The following is a 19,888-nucleotide window of genomic DNA, read 5'->3' as shown; positions in this document are numbered from 1 at the left end:
TGGGCTCCCTCGGGGCCCTGGTCCGTCTGTGCCAGGGGCAGGCAAGGGGGTGGGGGCTGAGCAGGCAGAGACTGGGCCTTTGTTCCCTCTTGCTGCCCTTGGCTGGGGCTGGGGAAGCCCGCGGGTGCTGGCCTGGGGGCTGGGCCCTCCACAGGCCGAGTAAGTGCCTGGCAGTGCCAGTGTGCCCCGGCACAGGGTGGGGGGTGGGAGCAGCATTGCCTCCTGAGCCAGCTCCTCAAATGGAGGACCCGGGGGCTTTACATCCTGTGTAACCTCAGGCCAGGTGGCCTCTCTGACCCTCAGTGTCCCCATCTGAGGAAATCACCTCAGCACCATATGCCTGGCTGTGGTTCCCTTCTGCTTCCCTCTGGTGGGGACAGAGGGCCAGGTCATAACTAGGTGGCTGGGACTCTAGGTCCTCACTCTGTGACTTTGGGCTAGGCCATGCTTACTCTGGACAGCTGTCTCCACCCTGGCTCCCAGGTTCCTACCTCATGGTCCCCCAATCTGTCTCACCTTCCACTCTGAGTTCCTGTTATTCTACCCTGTTTTGGCTGTGCTGTACCCCCATGGGCCCTGTCTGTCCCAGGCCATCACTGACCCTTGATGCCAATGTCCCCTGAGCTCCTACACACTGGCTCTCAGGTTGATCTGCTTAGTCTCTGTGCCCCAGTCCCATCTCCCCTCCTGACCCCCTGTTTGCCTCCCTTTGGATTCCTGTCTCTGTCTCCATCTCAGCCCAGGCCCAGGAACTCCCCCATTCACTTCTTGGCCACTTCCTAGCCTTCTCATGGGAGGGAGATCTGAGCCACTCACTCACTGGCACATTCATCCAGCAGCCATTTCCTGTACGGGCTGGGCTATCTCAGGAGTGGGAACATGCCCGAGGGAAGTTTGGTGATGTCAGGCTGGGTGGAAGGATAATGGGGCCCTCAGCTTGTCCTCTGATAAATGAATCAGGTGCAACAGCAAGAGTGACTAAGGCCGGACACGAGAAAGAACTTGCAGCACTATGAAGCAGTCTCCCTCCAGGGCATCTGACAAATGAGTATTTCCCTAGGGTGGTCCTGCTCTGAGCCTAGGGGAGGAGCAGGCAGCCCTTGGGAGGGGGGCCGCCCACGAAGGGCCTCTCCCCAGGGTGCAAACGTAGTCACCCCTCATGAACAGGGCAGAATGGAGGCGAGCAGTGAACCCATGCCAGAACGTGTCCCCTCCCCTCCCGCCACGGCCTTGCACATTCAGTCCTGCTCGCTGACACCAAGTCTGCATGAGGGCTGCCCTTCATGTCCGTGGGTCTGGATGTGGCTGGGAACACCAGCACCTACACCAAAACCCTTAGCCAAAGCCAGAAAGCCCGATGCTGGAGGCAGGTGTCCCTGGAGGGAACATGCTAACATACTGAACTCTGGACACCCCAGGAACCTGGGTCACATTGGTGGAGTGTCTGAGTCCTGATCTCTGACATAGTTCCTCTGCTGGTTCTGGACCCCACCTGAGCACAGCCCTGTCACCTCCTCCCAAAGATCTGGGATTGGTCCCATCAGTCTCCTGATACCCAGCAGACCTGAGAGCCTCAGGAGGACTCAGAATCATCCCACTACCCTCAACCCCACGCAAATAGGAGAAGTGAGGCTTAGATGGGGTCATAGAGTGAGTCACAGTAGAATCTAGGCTTCCCTACATTGCTGCCCTGAGTCTTTTTACTCAGGGCCTGCTTCCCCAGTGGGGCTGGGAGTCTTCTCTCTCTGGCCCTGTGAAGGACCAAACACATATGCATGTGCCCGCGTGCGTGCACTTGCACGTACACACACACACACACACATACACACGGCCCCCTCATTTCTCAGACAGGACAAGCCCAAGCAGGTCCCATAGTGATGCAGGAGCAGCCTGCCTCTGACTCCAGCCTCCTCTCATTAGGGCGCGGTGGGAGTGAGGTCATCCCTTCCCAGGCATGGCCGTTAAAGGCCATCATTAGCAACCCTCCAGAGGTAAAATGAGGCCTCTGCCCCATTGTCTCTGGCTGGGTCAGATTAACCCCCACAGGCAACATGGGGCTCCAGTAGTGCCTGCCAGAACATCCTATGCTCAGGCAGCCAACCCCCTTCCGTCACACACGTCCAGGGTCATCGTGTATCCTGTGGTTTCTGTGCACCTGTAGTCTCCCCATCGGCCCCCTCCATACCCACACCTCCTCAGGCCCCAGGGCCCTCCCATCCCTGCTACGGGTGAAGGAGAGGCTGCGGCCCCTTCCCCAGAGCTCGATGGGCCAGGGAGGAACCGGGTGTGGGCTAGGAGACAGGGGAGCCCCTAAAGAGCCCTAAGTCTAGTGCTCCCAGGGTCTGGTGGTCACTAGAAAAGATCCCCTGGCTGCTAAGTGGAGAACAGCCTGAGGGGCAAGCATGCAGGTGAGGGGACAGTGAGGCGGCTGAGCTGGTCCTGCGGCAGGGTGGGGGTGGGGGGGCAGTTAGGGGCCTGGACCACTGTGGATGACATACCCACAGGACTAGCAGTGTTCGAATCTCATGGGAGGCAAGACCCATGGTGTGGACAGAGCACCTGACTCCACGCCATGGCCTGAATGGCAGATACCACATCAAGTAGAAGGATGGGTCTTAGCCAGGACTTGTGTGGGTCCATGATGGAAACTTGGCCACTGGAGTCTGCGTTCCCACTCACCTGCCCCTCAATGTGTGCCCACACATTGAATACCCAGAGGGCGGCAGGGCTCCCAAAGGTCCTCCCTCATACTAAAGACTTTCCCGGCACAGCACGGCCCTGGTGGCCCCTCTCAGAACCTTGGTTTTCTTTCTGTACAACAGATATAAGAATTGTAGGTCTTAGGGTACCTGGCTCAGTCGGTGGAGCATGCAACTTTTGATATCGGGGTTGGGGGTGCGAACTCCATGTCAGGCATAGAGATTATTTAAAAATAAAATCTTTAAAAAAAAAAAAAAAGAACTATGGGTCTAAGAGAAGAAAGCAGGCTGTAGGGTCTTCTTCCCAGTGAAGCCTTGGGAATGTGAGTCATGGTGATACCAATGTAACTGTGACCACCCCCAGAGGACCACCTCCCAGGGCCAGCTATGACAGATGGCTGTGTGACCTATTTGTACAGATTCCCTATTTGTACAGGTGAGAAATGAGAATAATGATTCTGAGCAATCCAGCCCTCAGACTCGGGACTTGTGGATTATGGCCCAGATCTTCTCTTCTGTCCCAAGGCTTGGACAACCTGGCATCCGGAGTAGCTTAGGAGCCAGTAACCAGCCTGAAAGCAGAAGGCTGGAGTTCAGGGCTGGGAGACCTTGGGCAGAGTGCCTGGCTGGGGAGAGGTGGGGCAGGCTGGGCCCCTCTTTGATCCAGGAGACTCTTTTGCTGCAGCCCCTTGAGAACACTGTCTCCTTCCATCTACCTGCCCTAGGGACTCCCCCGCAGTGTCCCCTGGTCCTGAGTGCCTGAGAAACTTAGAGTGCTGCCAAGCAAGAGAGTTCCAGGTAAGCTGTGGCCCCTGGCTGCCCCTCCCCGCTCCAGCCCTGCCAAGGGATGGTCTGTTCAGGTGTTCTAGGTGTCTTCCTGGGGTTTTCAGAAAGGGCCTTGAGCTCAGTCCCCTCCCTCTCAGTCTATTGCTTTGTTCAGCCTGTTTTCCTACATTACTTGTCCAAAGACCCTCCTCAGCAGCCCCCCGCACTCCCAAGTCCTGCCCATCCGCAGGGCCTCACCTGTGTAAGCCTGCCTCCCCCATTCACGCCTGCCTGAGATCTCGCTGGCTGGAGCTGCTGCTTTTCTCTCCTCCACAGAGCATGGTGTGGGGGCTTGGGGCGGTGCCCCAGGTTGGGGCATAGCAGGAACAAAGGCCCGGCTCACACTGTCCCAGCCATCCCCGGAGCCAGGCCCCAGCAGCCCTCTCCCCTGCCCCTGGGAAAGAGACAGGCTGGACAGCACCGCCCCTCCCTGGCCGCTGGGCACTCAGGTTGTCTCTGTTCTTCATTGTCCCATCAGGACTTCTGGCCCTGCATTTCAGGTTCTTTCTCTGGGCCTTGTGCCCAGAAGTGGCATTTCCGGGGCAAACACCTGTGCTCCATTTTTCCAATTGGTTTCCGAGAGGAAAGCAGGATCATTTATCTTTTACGTTTTGGCTATTATTGTAGCTGCTTTGGAGAAGCCGTGTGTCGGTGGTGCCAGGCACCCAGCAGGGGCCCAGCCGAGCACGGGGGGCCTGAGCCTTTCCTCAGCCGCTCCAGCTGTTCCTCAGGTTGCCCTGCCGGGGAGTTATGCTGAGTAGCCGGTCCTCTGGCAACTGTAAGTGCAGTAAGAGTAATAATAACAACAAACGTATGTGGCCTTTGCTCTGGGCCAGGGTGCTTTGCCAGTTTTACATAATAAACTCAACTGATGCCACAGCAGCACTCAGAGGGAGGTGCTGGATTATCCCCGACGAACAGAGGAGGAAGCCAAGATGGAACAACGAAGCCTGGGGTCGGGAGTCCCTCCTCTCAGCTAACCCAGGCCTGAGGAAGGGGCGGCTTTGATCCTTTGACCCCTCCCAATCCTGATACCACCTGGGCTCCTGCCTGTGCCAACCCCAAGAAAGCAGCATCTCAGAGGAGCGAGTCTATAGGCCTTTCTGAATGGAGTGGGGTGCAGGTGTGGGTTTCTCAGGGCCGGGCAGGGAAAGCAGAGGGGGAGAGCTGGCCATTGCTCAGGAAGCAAGGGAAACGAGTGTTGTGTCAGGGCTGTCCTGGAGAATGAGAGCAGGGGGGTGGGGAGGGGGGATGGGCAGAGACTCAGGGACATCAATTCTAACCAGTAAGGCTGTCAGGGAGGCTTCCCAGAGAAGGGGACATCTTGTGGTGAAGAACTTCCTGCTGTTCCTTGCCTCTTCTGGAATGCTCTCTATCACCTACACCCCTCTTCAATTGGCTACCTCTCTCTACTCTTTTCCTGAGCTTGCCTCAAATGCCTTCTCCTCCAGAAAGCCTTCCCAGCCTCTTCCCCTGGCTGGGGATCTGGTGCCTCCCCTAGCTCCCATGGCCTTCTGTGCAGCCCCATCCCCTGGAGGCCCAGCTAGCCAGGGTGCTGGCTCCAACCGCACATCACCAGCCCTTCTGGCCATTGTCTGGGGTGCTTCTAGACATCTGCCCAGCTCTGGAGGTCAGGCCTGTGTGACCTGTGCCCGTGGACATGTACCTGCAGTACACGCCGCACTGTGTAGCCTCGCGTGCTCAGGTGTTGTTGATCCTGCACCCGCTCAGGCCTTTGGCGGTGCCCAGGAGGTGGGCCTGAGCGCCTCTGCACCACTGGCTGGATCTCCAGCCTCTGCAGCCCCTGTTCTCACTGCCTCTGTGCCCACCGCGATTGCCTGCTTTCCCCTTTGGATCCAGCCAGCCGGAGAAGGGTCTGGCAGCTCCTGTTTATAAATATCTGCTACTGCCACAGCTAAGTGGAGGGGTCTGGAGGCCACGCTAATTGATTAATTAAACCCTCTCGGTTAATTAGCTCCATCCCTCTAGGGAAAAACGTCTAGAGCTGGAGCCAGAGCCTCGCCTGGGCTAGGGGAGGGTTTAATTAGCCTGGGTCAGGCTGAGCCCGATGCCAGCTGCTGGGGGCAGTGGAGAGTCAGAGAGGAGAATGGTTCTAGACTTTGGAGCCAGCTGGGCCACCTGGGGAGAGGAGATGGGGCTCCAGCTTGGACCTGGACCACCTCTGCCCAACTTCCTGGCTCTTCACCTGAGCCCCGGAGGCTGGAGGCAGCTGGACCTAGAGGAGAAGGGGACCTGGAGGAGTGGCACAGAGAAGGCGGTCCCACAAGAGGGCGGGATCTGTGGGAACAAGGAATGAAGGTTGGATCTGGGGAGATAAAACAGTCTTTACTGTGGTCAGTGCTCCTACACAAGGGCTAAGGGACACTCCAGACTCTGGACAGGGCTTCTAACCCCTGACTGCTACAGCACAGTGAGGGCCTTGAATGCCAGCACCAGAGCTTGAACTTTCTCTGGTTGTGGGAGACCATGACAGGTTGGAAGCCAAGGAGGGACCTAATCAGTTTTGGGTTTTGGAAAGATCTCAGGGTCAGCTGCTCAGGGGAGAATGGATTGGAGGAGAAGGAGGATAGTGGCAAGGAGGGGGCTTCAAGAGTCCAGAGAGAATGGAGGTCCCTCAGGCGTGGGGACTTGGGAGCAGCTAGCCGGCGTCAGCCAACTGGCTAGTGTGCTAGTGCTGTGTGGCCTAGGGCCACCCAATTCTCTTCTCTGGGCCTCTTTCCCCTCATCTGGAAGGTTGAGGGGAGGGTCCCTGAGGTCACAGTCCCGGAATGTGAATGTCACTGGCAAGTTTCCTTCCCCCAGGACAAAGCAGCTTCTTCACCCCCCAAGCTCGCAGGCGTCCTGCCTCACATGGTTCACATATATGTTAAGAGCAGAATCTTGCCTCTCACACTGGGGGCAAACCCCATTCATGGTCTGCCATATCATTCAGGCGGGAGAGCTCCGTGGAGGGAGAGAACAGGAGGACTTTATGGTCAGTGGACACCTGTCGCCAGTCTGGCCCTGCGGGGTGGTGGCCCTGGGTAGGAGTCTGAGAGCCCAGGATACTCCGACTGCCGCAGGCAGCAGGCAGGGCTGCAGCCTTGGCATGAAGCCTGCTCCGGGTGGGTCCTCCAGCTCCCTGAGTGGCTGCCCAAGTGGGAACAATGACCCTTTCACGTCACGCCTCCTCCAGTCACAGCAACTTTGGCGCCGCAGGACAAAGGGGCCATTTCATCATTGTTGGGCTGGATCAACAGCCCGCCAGCCTGAGCCCTACTGCCCCCACCCAGCCCAGGCCCCGGCAGGGAGGCCGACTACCCAGCCTGGCCAGAGCCCGACACCCTTGCGCCATCTTGCCCAGTCACATCTGTCCCAGAGAACCTCCTTGCCTTCCTTACCTTTCCCTTCCAGCTCAGTCACAGCTGGGGCAGAGCCAGCCACAGTGAGGGCACCAGACAGCGTCCCTGGTTCTTTCCCTCACTGAGCCTTGGTCGCCCTATCTGTGAGCAGGGGGCTGGGTGTCGGTGACCCTAAGGGGTAAGACTTCCCTCTTTTGTTCCTGCCTCAGCCAGTGCCGGCCCCAGTGAGAGCAGAGGCAGGGAGGGGCCCCTGGCTCAAGGGGTGGGAAGAGCCGAGAAGGTCTCTCCAGTTCAGTCTCGACCAGGCCCCTGCCTAGCCTCTGCTCCCAGTGACCTTCCATGGTGTGGGCTAGCTCAAGGCCACCTTTGCTTGTCCTTGGGCTAGTCCCAGCCCCCCACGAGCACCTGGCTGTACAGGGCTCTCTCTCAATGCACACAACCTCACCCTCTGCCTCTCTTTATTTAGGGGCTGGAGGTTGGAGCCCTGAACCCTCATGCTTCCTCTTTGCTCTATATGGCCAGGGTTTGCTGGGCTTCTCTAGCAGGAGAGGGGTGGGACCTTGGGGAAAGTGTCCTAGACCAGGGACCAAGACAGAAACTGCCTCTCCTACCCACTGTGATCAGAGCTGGGTCACAGAAAGGCCTGAGAATCCAGACATCAGGGGTCCAGCACACTCTGAAACAGGGGCTGTGGGTTGGGGAGCAGCACTGTGGCAGGTGCTCACAGCCCAAGCCTGCGGGGGGCGGGGGGGGGCATGGTGTTGACAAATCACCACCCTGTGGAGGGCAGGGAGGCTCATTCGTCTGGGCCCAGCCAAGGGTGGGGATGTAGACAGCTCAGCCAAGACCAAGAGCTGGAGTATCACCACTGGGCACACCTGTACGACATAAACGTTCAAGCAGGCACTTTTGAGAGGGCCCTGCATTCTGAGCCTGGACCGCCCCTCTGTTCAAGTTGGGCAGAGACTCCACCCTGGTGGGCTCTTTCCCCAGGACCCTGAGAGTGGGCCAAGCTGGGGGCGGGGGGGAGGCTCCTGATGTTGGGGCAGGGAAGCCAGGATCATATGAGTTCCACAATTTTCCCACTTCACAGATGAGAACCCCAAGGCTCAGAGGGTTGAAGTGATCCATCTAAGCCACACAGCAAGTGAGCAACAAAGCAGAGACTCAGCAGCTGGGGAAGAGGGAGCTGGAGTCGGGGGTCGGGCCCTGGTCTCGGGTGACCTGCTTGGGTGCTGGGCAGTAGGCTGGCTGTTGAGGGCAGACATGATGTGTATGGCTGCAGGGGATATGCAGGCCCAGGGCCACTCCCTGGCTCCTACAGCTGCCGTCTTCCCAGCCCAGCCCTGCCAAGCCCAGCGGCACTGCACATACATTGCCCATTTGCCCTGCCTCACTTCCTCTGACTAAGGCTAAAGAATCACCCCTTCAGGGGACTGGAGCCTGGCACCCATCGGCAGGAAATGCCCGGCCCATCCCTCCCTGGAGCCTGCCTGCCCTGGCACCCCTTCTTCTGGGCTCCCAGGAGCATGTGGTGGGGGTGGGGCTGCTGTCCTGGTTACGGGGTGCTGGGTTCAGCCTGGGTCATGTCAGGCAGCCTGGGAGTAGAGGTGGGTGCAGTTGGCCAGGGGCCCCTCCTGTCCCAGCTACCCTCCTCAGAATCCCTGGTACCTCTGGCCTCCCTCTGCCTACTCAAGCCCAGGGCCTGGGAGGGGGTTAAGGGCTGAGCCCCTGCTATAACTCCAGCTGCAAAAGGCCAAGACCTGGCCTCTGAGCACAGTTTGCCTCCTTCAACTCCAAGGAAGCCCCTGAACTGTGCACCTTAAGGGAACAGAGAGGTTGAGGCTGCCTCGAAGTACCCGGGGAGAGAGGTAGGGACCTGGCCCATTGACACTGAGGGCTGTTCCCAGCAGGATCCCAGAATAATCCGCTGCAGCTGCCAACAGGGTGAGGTGGGGGGCACAGGGATGGGGCTTTGGGTAATTTTCAGATCCAGGCAGGGCCATAGTTCCAACGTAGCCCCCAGTCTCCAGGCTCTGCCCCAGTCTTGGGTCCCAATCGTGGTCAGCACCTGCCTGAGCTGGGCCTGTACTAAGCAGAGGAGGCTACTGAGGTCTGAGGGAGAGGCACCTGGCCTGGATGTCCCTTGGCAGGGCCAGGAGGCTATGGCTCTGGATTCTGACTCTGGCTCTGCTTCTGAAGGTCCTTGGGCCTATGGCTATGTCCCTGCCCTCTCTGGACTTCAGTCTGCCCAGCTGCACCCTGGCCTGACCCGTCGAGGATCTGCTCCCAGTTCAGACCCTCTGACTTCTTGTGTAACACCTACCGGACCAAACCCACCAGCATCTGTTAGGCAATGGGACCCCGGATGGCTGCCCCATCTGCCTCAAGGATTCCAGGGTAGAACCTGATCTGTCCTCAGCCTCCATTCTCTCATAAAGTGTTCCTCTGAGGAGGACATACAGTGCTCTGATGGCACCTTCCCTCAGCCCAAGACTCGCGGGAGCCTCTCTCTGTGTAGGTGTGCATCCCACTGCACCCTGGGCTCAGTGGGGCTCCAAGCTGTGTGATCCAGGGCCAGTCCTGCCTTCTCTGGGCCTCAGCTGCCAGTTCTATGCAGCGAGTCCACCCGCTTCTCAAGGACTGAGGTCAGGATCAGAGAGCTCTGATTGAAAAAAGCTCTGGAAACAGCCGAGCAGGAAGGTATCACACAGGGCTCGTGTGTTCCAGTGGGATGGGCTGCATGGCACAGCCACGTCTGGCTTTGCATTCAGACCGGCCTGTAGTCCCACCTTCAGAGGGGAGCAGCCGTGTGAACCTTCCCATCTCCGAGCCTCACTGAAATGGAGATAATAAAGATACCGGGCTCCTCAGGTGTGGGAGTAAGTGTCTAAGCCATCAGGCCCTGGGAGGACAGGTGTAGCTGTCATTGGGTGTGGCTGCTGGGAGCAGGCTGGAGGAGCTCCCGGACACCCCTCAGTGCCCGCTGACCCTGGGCCGGGGTAGATTCCTTCTGGATACACCTTCAGTTGCTATCCAGGCAGCCACACTCTGGAGGACTGAGGGGGCGGAAATGCTGCCTTAAAAGTCGGAAACACAGCGTGGTGACCATGCAGGTGAGTGGGAGGAGCAGGGTGCTGGACTGAGGGCAGAGAGAGAGGCAGGGGTCAAGTCCTCGGGGAAGGTGGTCCCCGAGGTCTCTCTGACAGCAGGACTCTGCATGCTGCGGTCTGAATCTGAACTCTGGTTGGGGGTCTTCCTGGGGCCTCAGCGAGTGGCCTGTGGGCTCAGACACCTGCTCCCAGGAGCCTTTTGCTTCCTGGGTGTCCAGGGCCTGGATTCTTGTTCACAGCTGGAGACTTCACGTGAGTTCTCCAAACTCCTCCACAAGGTTCTCGTTTTACTATAGGAATGGAAGCTGAGGTTGGGTAAGTTCAGTCCCCTGGAGTGTGGGGGAGGGGCCACCCAAGCCCTGGCCCTTGTCTGGGCAGGAAGGATGGAACTCAGTGGAGGTCTTCGTCCTGGGGTCAGCCCCAGCCCCAGAGAGGCTTAGAGACAAAGCAAACCCAAGGCCTAGCTGCAGTGAATCTCCCTTCTATCTCCAGCCAGCTGCCTCCTGCTTGAGCTGGCATTGCCTCTTTCAGGAAGTTACCCTGGCCCCAGACCAAGTTAAATGCCTTCACTGTGCCCACCACCCTGCCCACCAGTGCTGGAAGGCTCTTCTATCTGTGGGGTCCCCGTGAGACTCCAGGAGGGCACAGCTGGCTTGAACACTGCTATGTCCCCACAGAAGGAAGGGGCTGGTGAGGCTATAGGCCTTGATGTCCATGCAGGTGAGTCCTTCTACCAGTATGGTGGGGGCCCAGGTAGCTTTATCCTAGGCCACAGGTATAGAGCCTCCAGAGAGGATGAGGTGGCCTCTCCCCTTGTAACTGCCTCATAGCCCACCGAAGTCATGGGACCTGAGATACTTTCTGGAGGCCATGTGGCAACCTAAAAATACACATGACCTTTAACCCAACAGTTCTGTTCCTGGGAATCTGCCCTAAAAAAATCTCCACTTGAAGGAAAGTAGAAGCAGTTAGCCTCTAACTTGCTCTGGTGATCTTAGGAGAGCTGCTCTTTGGACCTCAGTTTCCCCATCTGCATGATGAAGGGCTGCAAGCACACAGCCATCAAACCTCATCTGGTCCATGGTCCACCTTTGGCAGACATGGCTGATCAACCTGACTTCTGTGTCTTCTAATGGGCTCCAGATGCCCTGTACCAAGGAAGCAGGAACCCCCTTTTATTCCCAGTATTGTCCTTCCAGTGCCCTCCAGCTCGGGTGTGCTGTGGGTCTAGAAGCCTTTGGGGGACTCAGCAGACCAGGCCTTCTCTGGGGCTAGAGGTGGGCTGGGCAAGGCAGCTCTGCAAGCTGTGGGAAGAAAACTGTCCTTCCAGAAGAAGCCCCTGTCATAGTGGGGGGCATCAGAGCACCATGTCTAGAAGCAGGACCTGAGTCTGTAACCCTTAAAGCCACCCACCATGGGCTCATATCAGTCCCAGAAGCTGGTGTCCAGAGGCCCCCGAGTGGACTGTTTCCTCCCACCAGAGGTGGTGTTCTGGTCCTGCCCACATACTACCGCTACTTGGGCCCGTGTCCCACATCCACAGCCCTTCCCTGTCCTCCCTCTCTCCTCTCTGGGACTCAAGCCTTCTCTCTCCCCAGTCACGGGACTTTCAGAGCCCTCCCTCCTCTAGGGAGCTTGCTCAGACTTCACCCCAAATCCTATACCCTGTTGCTCCCCACCCCCATGGAGGTCACCGGGGGACTGTACCCTGCCTGTGGGTCTTGATCAGGGCTGTGGTGGGGGTGGTTGACTCTGGTCTCCAAAGAGCTGTTTTGCCACTCCCTGCGTAACTGTGAGAGTTTCCGGGAAGATGTGAGGCTCACGTCCTTCTCCAGGAGGGGCTGGTGGGCCCTTCGACAGCACACCCCACAGGGATCCATTTAATGGTCACAGGGACCTGCCCTCCTGTTCCCCGTCTTTGGCTACTCCCCAGCCTTGACATGGCATTAGCCCACTGCTTGGCCTACCCGTGTAGGCCCTGAGAAGGCTAGGGCTAGACGGGCCCTCAGGAGGTCATCTGTCCCTCCCTTGTCTCCAGGCCCTGCTGCCTACAAACTCTGTTTTCCTCACAAGAAGTGAGTGGAGCTTCTGGCCCGGGTGCTCTGTGTGGGTCCATGAGACAGAAATACTAGCTGCTGGACACGGAGTACAACCCAGTGATTAGGTGATTGACCCACCAGTACCATGGGCTACACCAGATAGTTCAAGCCACGGCACTGCTCGCAGACCTCACAGGCCAACTGAGTCAAGGAAGAGGAAAGTACATGGATTCACGTTCCCATGTGCTGGGCTCTGCTCCAGGCACACATCACCCCACTGCATCATCATGGGGAGGGATTATCTTCCCCATCTTTTGGGCAACGGAAGGGAGGCTTACTGGAAGGCTGAGGCACTGAGCCACAGACCTGAGCTGTGATCCTGCAGGCAGCGGGGAGGGAGCCCTGGGAGGCATGAGAACAGGGGTGAAGGCCAGGTGGGGCTGACGGTGCCGCAGCAGATGCTGGGGGGTGTCTGCTCTGGCCTCTCTCAGCCATGCAGCCTTGGCCCTGGCTTCAACCCCACAGCCTCTGCGGCAGCCTCCGGATGTGCCTGGAATGCCAAAGTGGGGCTGCAGCGTCCACTTGCCCAGCACCTCCCCGGCTCCTGGCCAGGTCCGGCGCGCCTCCTGGCACCCCACATGCTGCAGTAGCATCGGCCTGACCTCAGGGATCCCTGTGTCAATGCAGCTGCAGCCTCCACCCCTGCCTCCCCTGGGAGAGGGGCACTGGGGCCCGAGCAGGCTCCTGCAGAGCCTGGCATACCCGGCTGGGTTCAGAGCCCACTCTGGAGGGCTACACAGAGCCATGCAATGTGCTTCATGTCCTGTGGGTTCAGACGCTTTGAGATGAGGCACCAGAAACCTTGTGCAAAGTAGTTTGCCCTCTGATGAGGACCACAGATGCTCTCCCTGGTGGGCTGAGCAGGTCGTGGGAATGGAGTTGTGGGTGCAGGTGCAAGACAGCCTGGATTTGAACTCCAGCTCTGCCACCTCCAGCTGTGTGACCTCAGGCACATTACTAACCTGGCAAAGTCCCAGATTCCCCATTGAGACAATGGGGATTGTCAGATCAATACCTCTGAGTTTTCCACGGGCAGTGCAGGGCCTGGCGTGATCATGAGAACACTCCCATTTAGTGTGGCTTTGCATCACACAGGCCCTGCACCAAGCATTATGTACACGTGGTGTCACTTCATTGTCACAAAGTTCCCATGAAATGGGCCTCACTCTCCCCATCTTACAGATGAAGAAACTGAGGCTCAGCAAGGCTGAGACACACCCTGTTTTCAGAGTGTGATGGGAGTCAGGATGTGAGGGAGTGAGTCTAGAGGGAGTAGCCTGTTGCAGCCACAGGCTGAGGGCAGGAATGAGGTGGGGTCAGAGGCAGGGGGCCTGTTCAGGCTACAGGAACAGGGAGGAAGCCGATCAAGCAAGGGCTGCTGCTGGATCAGCTTGTTAAGAGTCCAGAGTGGGGCTAGTCCCAAGGGACCTCTCACACTGCTGGGGAGGGAGGTGGTACAGGCCAGAGCTGAGGTCCTGGGTCTAGTCTTAGCAGACATCCCCCGAGTCCCCAGCTGTCAGAAGACCCTCATTCTCACTGCTCATTAGCGTAACTCAGCCTGGCCAGGGACAGACAAGCATGATCAGAGCTCAGGAGGAGGCAAGGAGACCCCGGGAGGCCAGGGATGAGGCCTTGTCCCAACCCGGGCTGCCCCTGAGCCACCATTGCAGTCCCTGCTTCATCCCCAACTTGCAGCCCAGAAGGACCAGCAGCTCTCTGCCTGCACATAGTAGCTGGCCACGCCCCCAGAGGGGTCATGGAGCAAGAAGGGACAACCTGCCACACCCCTTAGCAAAGGGAGAAATAGCCAACACCGGGGACTTCCTCTTGGGTCACTGCTGTGAATAAGCACCTGGAGCCGGAGACCCCAAGCCAAGCGCCCGCCTCACCTTCTCTTCCCAAAGCCCTGCCGGGCAAGTGTTCTGAGTTAGGCTCAGGGAAGGCACACAGCAGCTCTTCTCACGGTGTGGCATCGTCTTTGGTCCCTTGGCCAGTCACAGTCTGGAGCCCCACCAGGCTTGGTGTCAAGCCCCCGAGAGGCCCCTGTACACCTGGTAGGGGAATCTGGGGCATGGGAAAGGTGCTCTCCGGAAGAGCTTCTAGGAGGAGGCCTTGGAAGGAGGTGACAAGCTTCCATTACGGAAAGGGAGCAGGAGGGCAACACACCTGGGCCCAAAGAGAGAGAGAGAGAGAGACAGCATTTCCCCCGGGAGTGGTCCTTGTGTAGGCAGGCATTCTGAGGCACCAGGAGGTAATGTTCTTGGGCTCGGTCTGTGCCCTCCAGCACGCATGTCGGAAGGTGTCCCAGTAACCCCCGGTGCCAGCCTGGATGTTGTATCTATAACATATACACACATAAATGGGTTCCTCCTGTGCTGACTGCAACTACCTCCCCCCGGTGATGGGCTTGGACTGCTTTCGGCACCAGCTTCCACATCCTGTGCGTGAACCTGACCGGTGGCCATTTCAGGTTACCCAGTGATTCCTCTCACACCCCACCCTCTGCCCCATTCAGGATTCTGCTATCACAGATACCCTTGCACGGAGTGTGCTCATGTGCGACGGGACATGTCCTAGAAAAGCGCCATGGCCCCTCTGAGTGTGTGCACGTGCGCCTTTGGGACTGTCGATGCTTTGTAACTCTGGGCCTGGACTTCAACCCCTCAAGGCCTTGGCTCTTGTCTGTGAAACACGGACAAGCAATTGTGCAAACTTCAGAGGGTCCTGAGATTGCAATGAAATGAGAGAGAAGCCTGGCTTACGCATGTCTGGGACACACCAGAGACCAGCAGCGCTACTCTCCAGGGCTTTGGGGTTTCTTATTGTCAATATTATTGTCATATGTCTGCACTGTCCCTCTAGGGGCTGGAACAGCTCAGTGTGGGATTGGCCAACCCCCGCCCCCTCTCCCCTCACACAACCATCAGAGCTACTTCCAAGGGTGGCAGTGTTTCTGGAGGCTTCCCAAGGCTGGTCTCTGCTGGTTCGGGGGGCAGCCTGGTGCTTCTCTCCTGAGCACTGGGGGCCTGTATTTTCTCCTGGGTTGACATGAGGTGACCCAATCAGTGTCAGAGGGTGAAAAAAACCCTTCCACAACTGAAGTTCCACAGCCCCCAGATGGATTCAAGGAAGGGCCCCTCTGGCCGTGGGGACTCCTGCATTGCTGGGTGAGGATGCTGGCACTGCTGTGACTGTTTGTCATCCTCCCCTCCCCAACACAGCCCCTGTGGCCTCCTCTTTGTACAACTGTCATGTTCACAGGCTACCTCCCCAGACCCCAGAACCCTTCCCTGGGCCATGCATGGCCCAGACTCTCTCCATGCCCAACATGGCCCGGGCTAAAGGCTACCCAGAACGCCCCATCCCACCTTGAAAGGTGGCTATGGGCCGAAGGGCCCCAGTCATCTCAGAAGCCATGCCCCTCCGCCAGGGCCTGCCAGATGAATTCCAAGACCCCCTAGCGTGTCTCCCTCAGCCCTTTGTGTAGAAAATATTTTCCAGAAAAGTCTCTGCAGTTCAGGATCAAATCACTGCTGGGACCCTGGGGCTAAGAGAGGAGAGCCAGGGGTCATCCCCAGACTGGCCCTGCGTCTTTCCTGACACACCAGCCTGTAGTGCTCCCACTGGCGAAGGCTGCAGAGCTGCAGAGGTCTCCACGTGGAGCACGAGGAGTCCAGGCCCTGCCCAGGAGAAGGGTCTTCTCCTTCTTCCTCCCCCTTCTCCCCATCTCTGCAATCCAAGGTCTAGGCTCTTCTCAGCTTCCAAGGGTGGCCACATCTTTTCTGTTCCAGCATAGACAGACATGTCCCAGGCAGGGAGATAGCAAGACCAGTGTGTACAGCCCCCGGTACACCTGACCAACCCTAAGAGCTCATAAGGAGCAAAAGGTCATTATTTATGCTCCTGTGGCAGCTCATTTCCGACTTAATCAATTTCAGAAAAATTTACTGAGCCCTCCTGAATGCCAAGTTAGGGACTTGGGGTGAGCAGAGCAGCCTGGGGAAACTGACGATGTGAGGGGGTCAGATTTCAGCTGGGCAGAGGGATTCCAGAGCTGCTCTCTGCCCAGGGGGTTTGCAGATAATGCTGCTGAAGCGAGGGCTGCTCATTGGGCTTGTTCTGGCCTCTGCCAGGCACCAAAGGCCCCTCTGGGCAGACAGCAAAGTCAGTGGCCAGCTCAGGCTCTGGGTGCAGCTCTGAAGCCCCAAGTTTAAAGCCTAGTTGAGCCACCTCCCACTGGTTCAGCCTTGGCCTTGTGACCTCGCTCTCAGGCCATTGCCCTCATGTGGGAAAGGCAAACAAGGCAATGCCTTTTCTTCCCTCAGGGGATTGGGCACAGGGCAGAGGCCATGGGCCAAGTCACCCAGGACATAGTAAATGCTCACTGACACAGTGCCCTGTGGATTTCCCCTCCCACCCTGTGCAGGAGGGCTGAGGGCAGAGTTGGGACAAGAGCAGCCCAAAGCTTCCCCCTCGGCCTCAGCGTCCCTATCCATAAAGTAGGTGAGGCAGAACCATAGGGGCCCTGCTGTGGTACAGAATATGAAAAGGAAACATACTCCATGCCTGACTGAAGCCCGAGCTCCTTGTTCCTGGAGGACAGCAGATTTTTCCATGAGGTCAGACAGGCGGATGTCCGAGGTCAGCAGGCTTAGGGGCAGGTGTCCTGAGCGGGGTCTGGGGTGGCCTAAGGTTGGGGACAGGAGCCCTTCCGTGTCCTCTGAGTGACCGCAGGTTATCTCCTCCAGACAGCTCCTTCCGCCAACTCTGCCCTCTGGCTACTGCTTATCTCCCTGATAAATGGCCCCACTGTCCTGACAGAGGAAGAGCTGTCTGTGTCGTTCAGAGCCCTCCCTGCTTGGGCAGGGCACAGCTGGGTGAGGACTGGAGCCTCCGCACGTCAGCACAGTGCCTGAAGATCCCAGGCCACTGACCCGAGAGCCCGGCCAAGCGAGGACGGGGGCTCTGGCCTCACTTTCAGTCGTCGGGGACCTGGTTTAGGCCCTTGGGACTACGGGGCCTCTGGTCCGAAGCAGAAGACAAGGCCCTGTCTTGGGGAGTCTGAGGGGAAGGCAAAGCCTTTTTCTTCCAGAAAAAGGCTCTGTCTTCTGTGTGTCCTTACCCTCTCTGTGTCCATACACAGCAGGACTCACTGAACCATGACTTGGCAGCAAGGAGGGGCTTCTTTGAGCTGCGACCTGTACATGACCCTTATGTGACCCTCGACAGAAGCTGACTGGGGGCCAGATCCCAAGTACAGGCCGTGGAGTGGCATCCTGTGGAAGGGGGAGGCAGCGAGCCAGCTTCTGTGGGGCCCATTGGCCCATCCCAGCCCTAACAGCTGCTTGAACACTGGCTCTGGAGAGTGAGGGCAACTGGCCCAGGCCCCCAGCAGGGGCTGCAGTCTCCAAGCTCCCAGGCTGGCCTGGGTCTCTCAGGGCCCTGCAGGACAGGGCCCTGTGCCTCTTTGCAGGCGGCAGCTACACTCAGAGATGGCCTGTCCCATGGGAGGAAATGTCTTCCCTTCCCTTTGGTCAGAGGGGCGAAAGTGAGGTCCGCTGATCCTGCTCTTTCTCCTGGCTTCAGGCTGATGCAAAGGCAGGTCTGTCTGTCCACAACCAAACCCTCAGTGCTCAGCCAACCCCTGGCACATAGTTGGTGCTGAAGAAATATCTGCTGATGAATGAATCTTGGCTCCACATGAATGTTTGATACCCTGGGTTCTTGCATCCAAATATAATGTTTCATTGAAAAAACATTCTGTACTTATTTGGTACTGAGGTAGCTTCCAACACTCGGCCAGCGTCACTGCCGTTGCTGTTGACATCAAGGCTGCCTGGAACCAGACGCTGCCAGGGAAGCTGGCGCGGACCAAGGGTTGGTTACGTTTTAGGGGCCAGTGTAACCATCTTTGCCCCGTCCAGCACATGCATTTTCAATCTTGCTAGCCCCATGTGCCTGAACTTAAGTTTCTATTAATAGAAACACTGTGGTTTTTACACTCATTTACTCATCACTCAACATACATTGATTAAGCATGCGGTCCAGGCTCATCTGGGAGTGAGGCAATGGGATACAGCCGTGACCAAGAGAAACCGGCCCCTCTTGCTCTCCGTGGTGGCCGCAGATGCCAATGGAATAAGCACACAATTACAGATCTCATCGCAGGGGCGCCTGGGTGGCTCAGTTGGTTGAGCGTCTGACTTCAGCTCTGGTCATGATCTCATGGTTCTTGAGTTTGAGCCCCACGTCGGGCTCTGTGCTGACAGCTCAGGGAGGGCCTGGAGCCTGCTTCAGATTCGGTGTCTTCCTCTCTCTCTCTCTCTGACTTTCCCTCACTCACACTCTGTCTCTCTCTCTCTCAAAAAGAAATAAACTTTAAAAAAAAAAAAGAAAGAAAATCTAATCACAGGTTCCGTGAGTGCTCCAAGAGCTGTATAGGGGATGCAGGGACAAGCACCAGGGGGCCGGCACAGTCTGGAAGCCGGGAAAGCTGCCCAGGGAGAGGGCTGGGAAGCTGACTCTGGAGAGTGAGTGGGAGTTAGCAAGTGAAAGGGAGAGGACATTTTCCAGGCAGACAGAACTACCTGGGCAAAGGCCAGAGGGTCAGGGAGACCATTAAAACCTGAGAGTGCTCATGCTTTGAGTCGAGTTGAGTTCTGGGAGGAGCAGGAGGGTGGAGGGAGTGCAGAGCACACGGGGCCTCATGGGCCTGGCAACTGGGAGCCATGTCAGCTCGAGCACAGGGAACAGGAGACCAGAGGTGACTTAAGGGTCCCTCTCTAGCTGCTGGGTGGAATCTGGATTATGTAGGATTTTGCTCCCAAGAAGTCCAGAGCTGATTTTGCTGGTATGGCCAGCAATGCAAGCTTTTTACTGTGGTCTCGTGTCTCCCCCATGCCTGCTCAGACCACGGGCTCCGGAGGGCAGGGGTCAAGTTTGTGACAAATTTGTTCTGGAGGGCCCAGCAGCCATCACAAGACCAGACAGAGAAGACTGAGGGCGTGTGCGGATCCGGTGCCCTGCCCGTCTCCTCCTCCATGCCCGTGGATCCGTCTGTCAGGGCCTTCCTCTACCCACCGGCCCACATCCTCAGCCAGGCCAGGCTGGGTCATGCAGGATGTGCTGGACGCCAGAGCAGGCAACCAGGAAGCAGATCACGCGCCTCTCTTCACGTCCCCACGCTGGCCGGCAGCGAGGGAGCCTCTGGGCCGGAAGCCCTCCCGGCACCAGGCACAGAATTGCAGGTACCACCCACTCAGGACAGCCCAGCCCCATTGCCATGCAGTCTGTAGAAGCCCAGGGCCCATGGAGTCCACCCTGGACCCAGCCTCACCTCAGGCAGAGGTGAAGACAAGAGATGGAGGGCTGGTGGGGGGCGTCTGGTGGCTCAGTTGATTGAGCGTCCCACTATGGCTCAGGTCACGATCTCATGGTTTGTTGAGTTCGAGCCCTGTGCTGGGCTCTCTGCTGTCAGCACAGGGCCCCTTTGGATCCTCTGTCCCCTCTCTTTCTGCCTCTCCCCCACTCATTTTCTTTCTCTCTCTCTCTCAAAAATAAGTAAACATTAAAAAAAAAAAAAAAAAAAAGAGGTGAAGGGCCAGGCAGAGGTTAGGATTCAGGGAACCTCAAGTGGGTACTGGAAGCAGTTCAGGAGGAACCATAAATAGCTGCAGCTGGGCGAATTCATCACAGCCTGGAAGCAGTGAGCTCTCCGTCCCGGGAGGTGTGTAAGCAAGACCAGAAGCTGAAGGAACCCCCACCAGGTATCCTCTGCTCGACTGAGCCCT

This window comes from Hyaena hyaena, unplaced genomic scaffold, assembly GCF_003009895.1.
Source record: "Hyaena hyaena isolate Hyena2069 unplaced genomic scaffold, ASM300989v1 scaffold_231, whole genome shotgun sequence".
NCBI lineage: Eukaryota > Metazoa > Chordata > Mammalia > Carnivora > Hyaenidae > Hyaena > Hyaena hyaena.
The sequence above is the reverse complement of the archived record's forward strand: the minus strand, read 5'-3'. Positions refer to the sequence as shown.